Source organism: Arvicola amphibius, chromosome 5, assembly GCF_903992535.2.
Source record: "Arvicola amphibius chromosome 5, mArvAmp1.2, whole genome shotgun sequence".
Classification (NCBI taxonomy): domain Eukaryota; kingdom Metazoa; phylum Chordata; class Mammalia; order Rodentia; family Cricetidae; genus Arvicola; species Arvicola amphibius.
In genome coordinates this window covers 153,632,950-153,645,827 of record NC_052051.1, presented here as the reverse complement: position 1 = coordinate 153,645,827, position 12,878 = coordinate 153,632,950, and positions in this window count along the sequence as shown.

The window sequence follows — 12,878 nt, the reverse complement described above, 5'->3', positions numbered from 1 at the left end:
ATGGTGACGGATGGGAACCAATGTGTCCCACACCTAGAAGGGAGCATGCTGCTGTCCGTGGTCCTGCCCTTCTGTCGGTCTTAACTCCTATACACTCCTTTGCTTCTGGGCTGCTTGGAACCCTGATGAATCTCCTTACCCACTGACCCCGATGACCAAGAGGCTTTTCAGGAGGGAAGAACCAAAAGAAAATTCTATAAATTACTAGTCCCTGCAGGTTCACAGTAGAAAGAGTGGGTTTCAAATAACCACACAGTGGTTTTTTTCCTTGGGCTAGGAAATGTGTATATTTGCTTTTCAATATTTTTCCTAGAATCAAAATAGTGACTCATGATCACTCTGGCCAGTGCTTGTGTAGGTTTTCCAGATCTTCTCTGTAGGCCCAAAGATCCCAAGTCCTGGTCTCTTGTGTTGCTTTATATCACATCCTGATCTCTTAAATTGCCTTGTATTGTATTGAGTCCTGGGCCTTGTATTGCCTTTGACACGATTGTCATTGTGAGAAACTAAAAGCAAGGGCGTGTGCATTGGATTCATACAAATAGATAATGGCAGTTACTTTGCCTACATTACTGCTTCCCACCCATCTTCAGTCCCTTCGAAGGTGAGCTTACCATGTATGTGTCCATGTCTATGTCTGTGTCCATGTCCTGTGTGTGTGTGTGTGTGTGTGTGTGTGTGTGTGTGTGTGTGTGTTCTGAACCTCACATCACCTTCTTGGCAGCTTGTAGAAAAACTGAAAAAAGTCGGGGCCGCCTCCAAAGCACAAGGTGGTACCACACTGGACACAGGGCCGACAGGAGGATAAAACTGTCAGGAGGGAAAACACACAGAGAAATACTGCCATTTCCTATTATCCATGTCCTTTTAGCAAGCTGTTTGCCCAGTTGCCATGGCATGGGCACTGAGATTCCATAATTTTCCCCTGCCTGCCATCCACTCATGCGACAATTGAATTTAATCAGCCCAGACGGTTGGTTGGGTTTTGTCTGTGTGGGTGGAGCAAAAACTTTTCTCACCAGCTAAACCCACAGAGTATGGAAAAGCCATAAATAACCAGTAGCTTCTAAGCTTCGCACCTGCCTGCTTCATTTAATCTGGGCTGCAAGGACACAGAAGAGTAAGCCTCGAGTTCTCAAGCAGGGACCACCGTGGGTAGGCAGGGCTGGCTAGACATGTCTGGGGAAGAAAACACCCATTTTGGTGGGGAGGTATTAATCCTGAACAACAGAAGTACTTCTTGTCCAAGCAGTGATGTAAAACAGAACACTTCTAAGAGACTTTCCTTCCACCAGCTAAAGAAACATGGATGACAGGGGAAAAAACCCAGGGATTATCTGAACAGTGAGAGAACAGAAAGTTTAGCAAGAAGATGGTTCAAAGTGAAATGTGAGGTCTGACCCCCACTCTACTTAGTCCAGAAGAAAGACACAAAGGTGCAGTGCCAGCCAACTGTCTCTGCCTTACCTGCATAGGACATGTAACCTAGCTAACAAAACATGTGCAGTTCTTCATAGAAAATGGTCCCCCGCTTTGCTTTGAAATAACATGATCAAAGGGAAAGCCCTCTCAGGGATATTTACCTGCTGGCAACATGTCATAAAAATGTATTAGGTTTCAATTTACAGTAGTAGAGATCAAAATGTGGGAATATTTTTCTCTATACCCCGATGCAAGACTGTTGGATTTCCAAGACCTGTCAAAACTTCACTCACTGTATGGTTAAATAACCATGAAATTCCTCACTGTGTACTTAGTGTAGTAAAGAGCCTGTTAAATGGTTCTTCACTGTAAAGCTAGGAGCTGAGATCATAACAAATGTGCTTGCTGGTTTCATTTTTCAAATTGACAAGCTTGTTTCCTATCATATGTAGCCAAGCCATTTTTCTTCTCAGTGGCTAGCGGAAAGGAACGGGTGGCTAAGCCATTTTCGGTTCAGCTGGAATTGAGGGATTATAGCCAAACCACGGTGCAACTGCAAACTCTTCTCTGAGAGTGGCACGTGGTACCTACCTCAGAGAGCCTCACTTTGCAAAGGGAGGCAGAAGCCACAGAGGAGCTCACAGTGAGCTTGAAGATGACAGATAGCAATCAGGAGATGGTGATGGAGCCGTCAGTCGAGCTGGCTGGAGATGGCTTGTCCTAGGTGGTCCTGTAGTGTGCTTGGTGTCCAGGATGGAAAAGATGGAAGCCATGGGGCCTTCAGAAGGTAGGGCCTTGAAAAAAGTGGAGCCTTTAAGAGGTGGGGTCTTAAGGTAGGAGCCCTGAATGGTGGGGCATAGAATATGGGCAGAGGTTCATCACCCTTGGGAGGGTTTAGGTAGCGCTCCCGAAACCCCACCAGTTCTCACATGGGAGTTGTTACCAATGAACAAAGCTGGCTCCTCCATGGTTCCTGGCTTCCTGTCTCACCATGTGATCTCTCTCCAGCTGTGTTTCTGCTGTGCCCGGCCCACCACGATATGATGTGGTCACAGGCTCTCACCAGACTCACATCATAGTCTGTGGAATTTTAGCCTCTCAGACAAAGAACCCTAGATGTTTGCAATGTCAATGCAAAATAGACAAATAGAGCAAGCCATGGAGTGTTACTTGGTATCTTAATCATGACTCAGTTTCTCTATCTTGCCAAAGTTTATACTTGTCCCTTCCAACTTTTCAGATGTTGCCACCAGTTCACCATATATGATATTAACCATTTCTGAATCCCAGATTTTTTTTTTATTGAAATACTGTTTGTTGAATGTTTCCATAAAGAAGCAATCCACAAACTTCTAGACAGGGGGTGTCTGGGAATAACAGAGAGGGGTGCCTCTCCCAGACTAGAATTTAAATTCAGCTCAAAGATAAACAAGGGTCTCCCCCAGAGACATGATGATAACTGCAGCCTCCCCATAATACCATCAGGATTAAACTAAATTTAACTGCTAATTAGAGCAAAGCAAAGCAATGGCCTGTACCTCAGATACAGCCCAACACCCTGTTCTAAAGATGGCTGGAAAATACCTAGCTTCCCAGAGGCAAGATCCCAGGGGGAAGTGTGAGACTAAGAGTCGGTAGCTAGAATGTAGTGGGGCTTGCACAAGACCTGCTTTCTCTTGGACATGGATGGAAGAAATAGCTTCACCAGCAAACTAACCCTACTGCCTCATATTGGTGTATCCAGTGCACAATGACGCTGCTGGTGGTTCGCTGTGAGGCCACAACAGACAGCAGCACGTATGCATCATGTTTTCCCACTGGATGCTTTGACTTGTGGATTTTCAAGCAGCACAATTCTTTTTTTTTTAATATATAGGTAATCTTTATCTTTTGAGTCCATTGATCACAAAAGTAGAAGGGGAGTAAAAAGGAGGTAGAGATGTGAGGAATGACAGGAAGGAAGGAAGGAAGGAAGGAAGGAAGGAAGGAAGGAAGGAAGGGAAGGAGGGAGGAAGGGAGAGAGGGAGGGAGGGAGGGAAGGAGGGAGGGAGGGAGGGAAGGAGGGAAGGAAGGAAGGAAGGAAGGAGGGAGGGAGATAGGGAATGAAAAAGAGGAATAGGACTGGCCCAGCACCACCAGAGATGTGCTTTGGGCTTCTGTCATGCATCCTTGACCCTGAGGAGGTGTTAGGAATCCAGTCTTCTCATGAAGAATACCCAAAACTCCCTGTGGTCTAACAGTTCTGCTAACAAGTGAAGACCCAGAGATAGGCCACAGTGGTTGCAATAGTCCAGGCACCCTGAATATTAACTTTATCACACAAAGGAAAATGAGTCCTTTATTTTGATTGACTAAGATATACTGCCACATATTTTCAAAGCGAACCTATTCGTAGAAAATACTGCTATTTCAAATGGTGTGTGAGCATTTGTGGGTTAAGATTTGTATGCATATGTGCGTGTGTGTGTATGTGTTTGGATCAACCAACAGAGTGGAGAGTATCTGCAAGAGATAGCAAGTCAAGCCATACTATTTTTCTCTGTACAGGGAAGAAATTCATGACAAAACTGTGACCATGTAGTTTATGAGTATGATCATTGAGCCGGGTTATGGTGGCGCATGCCTTTAATCCCAGCACTCAGGAAGCAAAGGCAGGCATATCTCTGAGTTTGAGGCTAGCCTGGTCTACAAGAGCTAGTTCCAGGACAGGCTCCAAAGCTACAGAGAAACCCTGTTTAAAAACAAAACAAAACAAAAAATATAATAATTACCGCAAAATTATGCCAATATAAATGGTGTCAACATTTATTGGAAGTGTGTGCTCATGCAGAATAAGGGTGTAACCATGAACAATAAGGGTATGGACATGGGGAAGAAGAGTGTTTCTTGGTAGAACAAGGGTATCCCCCCTGTAACTCAAGGATGTGGCCATGTAGAACAACTGTGTGTCCTTGTAGAGCAACAGTGTGTCCTTGTAGAGCAACACTGTGTCCTTGTAGAGCAACACTGTATCCTTCTAGAGCAACAGTGTGTCCTTTTAGAGCAACACTGTATCCTTCTAGAGCAACAGTGTGTCCTTGTAGAGCAACAGTGTGTCCTTCTAGAGCAACAGTGTGTCCTTCTAGAGCAACAGTGTGTCCTTCTAGAGCAACAGTGTGTCCTTCTAGAGCAACAGTGTGTCCTTCTAGAGCAACAGTGTGTCCTTCTAGAGCAATAATGTGAGCATATAAGCCAAGAGTGCTTCCTCGAACAGGAAGGGTGTGGTTGTGTACGATGAGGATATGACCACATCCAACAAGAGTGTGCTCATAGACATCAACCGTATGACCACAGAGACCAAGGATGTTCCCTTGAAGAGCGGGGCTGTGACCGTACAGAATAAGGGTGTGTCCATGCCGGGTAGATGCACTCACACAGGACCAGCACACCAGTAAATGCAATGTACACCATTTCTGTGTCTATCTTGTTATGGTTACTCATGTGAGCCTCTTTAGCTAAACTGACTATACAGATGTGCCTGCCCTGAGGTGCTGATGCTTCAGAATATCCCAAAATAGTAGAGGAAGAGGATACCTGCCCCACTGGCTCTTTTGAATCAATCATGGAGAAACTGTTTCATATTTAGGAGTTTGGGGGGACAATACCTCTTAGTAAGACCTCAATATTAGAGAAAATGGCAAAAGTGAAGAGGTATTTTTGGTCTTTTTTAACACTCTTCCTTGAGCTGGCCACTAGCCATGGGCTGGATTTCCTGACAATCTGCCCAGTCAGGTCATACAGCCCTCCTGTGAGCTCCATGTCCTATATTGACAAAGGGTGACCCTCGTCTCTGAAGGTGTGGGGTTAGAGAAGTGAGAATACTTTCAGAGACTCGCTCAAGAGCGCTGCCACCAGATTCTACCTTTGCCCACTTTGGCCCCCCCAGATGTGTCCACATCTTCATAAAATCTAGCATAAAAACTAAAATTTCTTCACAAAAAAAAAGCCAGGTGGTGGTGGAGCACATCTTTAATCCCAAGTGTTTTCAGCTTTAGAGAAGTAGAGACAGACGAATCTCTGTGAGTTCGAGGCCAGCCTGGTCTATAAGTGCTAGTTCTAAGACAGGCTCCAAGGCTACAGAGAAACCCTGTCTCAAACAAAACAAAACAAAACAAAAAAAAACAATTTCTTCTGAGTTTTGTTAGCTCACACACACTTCTATTACATAAATTTTCGGGATTTTTTTCTGAATCTGTCTTTATCAGTTTAATTTCAAAATCCAGACAGGGATCTCCCCTCCCCCAAAGAAACTATTCATTCCCCGTATTTTCTGGCACTCAGGGAGGGCTTGAGCTGTCTCACTCGGTCCCAGAGCTGCAGTTTAGAGTTAGGAGCCCACAATAGTCATCTCCCCCAGGCCCATCTGGTAGGGTTGTTCAAGTAAAGGTCATAGCAGACTGGATTCACAGACCCGACCAGGACCCTGCACACCATGGCAGATGACTCCCAGTAAACTCAGGAGGCCATTGGATGCCTCTGGGTTGCTAGGACGCCTGAAAGCATCAGTGCATCTCTGCTTTCCTCTTCACAGAACGCATTCCCCAGAGACCTGTCTGTATCCATGGTCTCCTTGTCCCTAGAGCACGATCATGCAGAACTGGGGCCCTCATCTTAGGTTTAGTCATTTGTGCAAACTGCTTCACGCAGCCCTGGTCCAGTACAGGCTAGAACAGCTGCACCTGCCCAGGGATAACCTGAAAGTCCTGATGACTGGGAAATGTAGCCAAGCGTTTCCAGGTACACACTTCAGGAAGGATGTCCGAAAAGCAGAGCAAGGAAGAGTAAACAGAAAGGTGAGAAGAGGGAGTGGGAGGGAGAGAAGGTGGCCCAGGCCCAGCTTACATGTCTCCTTCAGTGTGGGTTCAGGTCCATGAAGACCCTTCTCTTTCCCTCTGCATCCATCCACAGCTCTGGCACATTCTCCCAACCAAGAATCGCCGGTAGGCCCAGCCCAGTTAGGGTGTGGACCCAGAGGGAACAGCCCAAACTCAAGCTGAACTCCAGGCCCAGTTAGGGTATGCACACCCCTGCCCCCAATCCCAAGCTCAACTCAGAAAGTGTTAACAGAGTCACAACACCACCCCAGATGGGTAACAGCTTCACCCCTCTGTGCTATAGGTCACATCTGTGTGTGAAAAGTGAGAGAGCCTCAAGAAAGAGACTAGAGTCCTTAAAGAAAGACTTCTTCCTTCATTTCCCTTCAGGTCTCTTCTGTCCTGGTTTTCTCTCTCCCTAGGTCTTCTCTGGAGGGAGCTCTGAGGTTCTGTGGGTAAAGCGGAAGGCAGGCAACACCCTGACCTACTGGCCAAGTCTCCTTGGGAGATGGTAAGAATTTGTGGAGGAACTGCTCAGCCATGGGAGACCAAGGCCAGTGTTGGCCCATGAGACTGAACGGGGGAGTCAGACAGCTGCACCTGCCCAGGGATAAGCTGAAAGTTCTGATGACCGGGAAAGGTAGCCAAGCCCTAGAGGGGGGAGATGCCTGAATCCCTTGTGAGACTCACTCACTGAAAGTGTGCACCCACTTGTAGGCAGCCCAGGCTAGCCAAGAAGACATTGGCGTCCCTCAGCCAGAGACTATTCATGTATCAGCAATCCACTGTCAAAGTTAAAGAGTTTGCCAAAGAATAATAGATGCTTTATGCATAACTAGTTCTAAACCGGGGCTATAAAAGTTTTCTATTAACATGTAAGCACTAAGACAACTATTTTTTTTAACTTGATAAATATACATAACTCCTTTACAATGGAGCTCTTGTGTTGCTGATGAGGACTCGTAATGGAGAGTTATATTTCCAGGATTATATCTTTATTCAGTTGCAAATGATGGGGGGGGAGTTTAATACTCTGCTTGGTCTATGAATAATAGTATCATTTGAATGCGGGACACCTGGTGCAGGGCGGACAGTGGGGGCTCTGGGCTGACCTGGCAGTCCTGCCAGCTCCACATTTTCCCAGCCTTCCTATCCGCTCCATTCAGCATCTAATTTCATTCTCTCTCAGCAAAACGCTAGACACTTGTAACTTTATTCTCCCTCTGCAAAAACTTGCTCTCTTCTAAGGAAAAAAATCCCGGGAAAAAAAAAATTCCCTTATCACCCTCTTCTTATGTGGAGTCTAGTAATTTGAAGGCTGGCTAAAGTTTCAGGAAAGACCTTCCAATTAAATACTGTAAAAAGATAAAATAACAGTGGCCTTGCTGCTGCCCAATAGCTTTATTGAAGCGCTCTTTTGTTGATTTATTGTACATTAGCCATTGAGCCGTGCAAAGAACATTACGTTTCAGAAAGAGCTATTCGTATGCGGCCGGCATCCACTCCAAAAACAATCAGGCCTGTATTGCGTTTTGCAAATTTATACCAGGATGTTGGTTTAGAGTGTTTCCCTGGAAAGGTTTGCAAGGAAGGGTCTGCTTTCACGGGCAGAGTGATTGAGGCACACAAACAAACCTTTGTTTCAAAACTCACAGATGTATGGCCCGGCTTGAGCTTTGTTTTCTCCTTTAAGAAGTAGTCTCAGATTTTTGTTTTGAGCACAACACAGGATTGTACCAAAAAAAAAAAAAAAAGACAGAAAAAAAGGAAAAAAAAAAAGACAGCAGGAGCAGAGGATAAATGTCTCCTGTAATCTTAGGCCCTTCCAGACTTTTCCCAGGGTTGATGTTGCTACCCTAAACTTTGTGTGCCAGAGAAGTTTGATTTTTCTTCTCCATTATCATTTGTTTGTTTGTTTTGTTTTTTGGAAATTCTGGCACACGACAAAAGGGCATTCTGTGTACTTCAGCTTTGAATGGCATCAGGAAACCATCTCAAAGCTATTTGAGGTTTGCAAGCCCCATAAATAACCTTTTGTCACCCTGGAGATCTGCCTCTTTCTTGCGCTGAGCATGGTGAGTGTGTACGTGGTGTGTACGTGGTGAGTGTGTACCAGGTCGTGTTAGTCGTAGAGCACAGAGGACCTGAGTCACCCTAAAAGTGACTCCCAAGTGACAAAATATTTATACTCCAAGTCAGGTCTCTCTAGAGGCACCAACAGTGGCTTCCTTCCCAAACAGCAGCTGGAGAACTCGTATAGGACAGGAGTCAGAGACGCAGCAGAGAGTATTTGATGGTAAGTGGAGCGATGAGAAGCACAGAGACAAGAAGCCACCAAGCCGCAAGCAGAAAAGCTGCCCTGCCACCCGGCCACCTCTGCAACCCCTCGCCAGCACAAAAGCCAAACTGTTTGTCTGAAAAGCCAGGAGTTGGCAAAGGAAGTAACAGATTGGCAGGGCTAAGTGTAGATATGCACACACCACGGCTCTCAGTGACTCACACCGCTGGGAGATGATTTCTCACACAGTAAGTGCAATGGCGTGTGCAGTCCCTGGCGCATCTTCTCTGGGGTATATCCTTCCTTAGGAACAAGATGTGGCATCTATTTCAAAAGCAGCATGTCATCCCCCGGAGTGTGTGCAGTATCTGGAGAGTCTGCTGACAAGCTTGAGGAAGATGAACTATCAAAGACAATCTGGACAAGAACATCAATGGTGCTAGAATATCAATGGTGACATGGTTTGTCTGGGCTGTGGTTAGTGAGCACACACGTCCTTTCTATACCCTTCCATTTATTTCTATTTAACATAACCGTGGCGCTCAGCGCTCACAGCAGTCTTGTTTCTGAGACTACGGAAGATCCCATTTTAGAGATGAGTCAAGTACTAACGGTTATGGGAACTGAAATAATTGGCCCTCTGTTGCCCTTTGGAAGAGCCAGCTCCCAGTTCAAGTCTAAGCACAAATTCTACTTCTGTTCTCAACATCACCTCCCACCAGTCCCAGGCTGGGTGTCCCAAGGATGTGGGAGGAGGGAAGGGGAATTGTCTCCTGCAGATGTCTTGAGGCCACTGGCTGTCACTTGAGCACTCCCTGCCCTCGCTTCCTTCCCCCCCTTTGAGAAAATGATTTAATCAGCTCCTCGCTCTCCTCGGGACTGACTAATTTTGGCATCAGTCAGTCTGTGGCCCGCTTTCATTGTTTAAAGACCATGACTAAACTGGCCTGAGCCAAATTATACTACAGTGTGAGAATTCACTCTTGCTCTTTCGTCTCTAAACATCGCCTCCATCAGCCAGCATGAACCCCCAGTTCTCTTGGGATGTCTCAAAGACAGTGGTAATTGTCCCAGGGGTGTTAACTGGAACACAGCTTTGTGTCTCCACACCCAGAAAGTGCTGCATTTGAATGACTTCTCAGGAGAAATGTTCTGTGGGCTGGCAAGGACAGAACAGGATCCTGTGGTCACACACTCTCCTGCCCTCAACCAAGTAGACAGAGGTGAAAAGTTGACCTGGGAGGAACCATTTCAAAATGTCCCAGGATGCCTTGTTCTCTTCTTCTCCCTCATGCACAGGGGCCATCTTTGTCCATTCTGGTGGCGTCTGAACAGATCCATCAGGGCCAGACAAGCATGCCTCCATCTTGAATAAGCAGGTGGGCGTTGTCCTCTCTGGGCAGCTTTTACAAAGTTACAGGGAGTTCTCCTAATGTACAGCTTGTGGGCCTGACCTAGTGGTGCCCCTGAAACTATCAAAGCCTGTGGGGACCATGCACACTCCCTATCAGGGCAGGAGAGGCCACCATCACCTCCCTACTGCCTCGCTGCCAAGATTGAGCCCCCCACCCCTCTTGTCCCAGGACCTGAGTTAGGGAGGTTGCACTGGAAGTACTTTGGAATCTAAGCCCAACATCGGCAGGAACTGTCTGAAGGAGCTCACAAACATTGTGAGCAGAGAAAGAGAGGGGAAGATGGAGGGGTGGGTTTGTGGGTGGAGGGGGTAGTGGACGGTGAGGAGGGGATAGACACATGGGTGGATAAAAGCAAGTGCATTAAAGAAGAGGGGAAGAGTAGGAGGTTGAAAAGTAGAGGAAAGTGCCTTGAAGAAGGAAGGGAGGTGGACAGGTAGGCAAGCAGGTCGGGGAGGAGAGGGAGGGAGAGGGAGGAAGGCAGGTGGGAAGGGGGAAAGGAGGAAAGAAAGAGCAAAGAGTGAGGGAAGGCAGGTCCCACCTGCGATGTTTTTGCTTTATCATGATTGCTGACGTTAGGTAGCAGTCTACTTTTCAATGTTTATAATTTATCAAAAAGGTACATTCTTGTCACTTTAGAACCAGAGATTATCTGATCTGTGTAGTTCCTGTTGCTGATAGCAGTTCAGGCCTGTTGAACCTTACAGGGTCAGTCTGGGCAAATCAAAGGAAGAAGAACATGCATTGGTGGAGAAATGCATCTGGTCTGAGCCTTTACACCAGTGGGTTTTTTTTTTTGCTCTTTAAAAATTTTATTATTATTATTAGAATAATGATAATGTTCCTCCAGATACTTTACAAACTGTCTGTCTTCATTATCCCAAAAGATGTGTGGGAAATGCAGACTCAAATGTGAGACGCTGGCCTGGCAGGGTCTCCAAACACCCTGATCAGCATAGAGAAGTAGGATTAGCTATGACCCCTCCCTCGGCTCTGATCTCACCCTCTACACCTTGCTTTCTGCTTCCTTTCTTCGGATGAAGTCCCATATCCCTGGAGCTATGTTAGGCTCAAGAATCATGGCTATTTAACACAAAATCAATTTTGCAGTGACTTCCCAGCCACTGAAAGAGCAAAGGTCGCGAGTGAATCAGATCAGGACTCTAGCTGCCACATCTTCACACAACCTGTGGCCACCACGGCTACCAGGAGAAGTTGTGAGAAGCTAGGCAGATCTGGACACACCAAGGATGCCGCTGGGTTCCCAGGAAAACATTAGGAAAAGAAAACTAAAAACCTCTCGATTGTTCCCCTTGGTATAAGTCCTTCGGAATTCGCTGCCTACAGCCACTGTGTCCAGTGCTGTCTGCCAATGGCATGGGCCGCCTCCTGGCAGGAGAGAAGAGGCTGCCAAGTTCATCAGAAGCAACCAATCACCCATCCTAATGGGCCGACCCACCTATGCTCAAGTGGGCTTGTTCATAGCTCTAGCATGTCCCCTTCTGAGATCCCTAATTGTCCCATAAAAGCAGCCAAGCAATTTGACTGCAATACGCAGAAACTGTCCACTAGTGAAACTTCTACCAAAGCCCCTTCCCTGCTGCTCTTTGCCTGGTGCACACACCTTGTGGGCGCTCAGCCTCAGAAATCTGGCTGCATCCTGCAGTGGAGATGGCATGCCCAGGGGAAGACAACAGGGAATGACCCTGAACACAGCAGGTGGACACACATGTGTGTCCCTCTCCCAGCACTTCCAAACTTGGTCCTTCCGAGTGGCCGTAACTGTTACAGAGACCTGGTTATTGTTATAGGATGGTGGCCCATAGTGTGGCTTTTGTTTGTTTGTTTGTTTTCCTTTTAAAAGTTGTGGTAAAATACACACAGCATGGAGTTCTTCCACTTCAATCATGTTTTAAATGCACTGAGTTCTTGCGTTGGGCTGTGCAGTCAGGCACTGCTCTCCATCTCCAGGACTTGCCATCCTCCATGGAGGACACTCTGTCTCCATGAAGCATTGACCCTCAGCCCCAGCCCCACGGTCTCACATTCTGAATCCAAGAATTAACCTGGTCCCTCCCATAAGGTGCCACATAAGGCACGGCAGGACCCTCACCCACTGCATGGCAGGGTGTCTTCCACACAGAGAGCCTACTTCAGTGCTGAGAGGCTCTCTGCCACTCACGCCTCCCGCGGCCTGGGCCTGACCTTCTGCAGGCTCCACTCTACTGTGTGCTCAGGCTTTCTCCAGCTGAGAACCATCTGGAATGGCTTCAGCTGCTGAGGGAAAGGAAACAAGACAAGTCCTAGCTGCTCCATTAAAACTCAGTCACTATAGGTCTGTTATATGTCTTCTACCATCAACCCACCTCTCACCCACTTGTGGCCTTTTATCTGCCCATCATCTAGATAGCCATCGAGCTATCTATAATTTACCATCTACTATCTATCTTCTATATCCACCTATCTCCCGTGGGTTCTGTGTTCTAGATAACTTTAGAAACTGAAGTTTTAACACTAACTTCTCAATCGGCTCCTGCTGTGGCTCTAACCAAACCTTTTCCTCCCCACTAGAGACAAACCTAGGGCTCTGTAATCTAACTCCACTGTTCTCACAGACACGAGTCCCTGTCTGAGTCCTTCCCCCAGATTCTCCCTGAACTCTGCTTAGGATAGAAAGGCAAACACTGTGCCTCTTTGACTGTGGTTGACCTTTGTGGGCTACAGTATTGTTCCCCTATAAAGACTATAAAGACCACACTGTTGGTGGGGGTGCAAACCAGAGAAACCACACTGTAACCTGTAAACCTCTCAAAGAGCTAAAAATAAAGCTGTACGCGACCCGGTAACATAGCCTTTATAACCACATGGCGAAACTCTACAGCTGAAGAACACGGCTGTACACGTCCTGGTTAC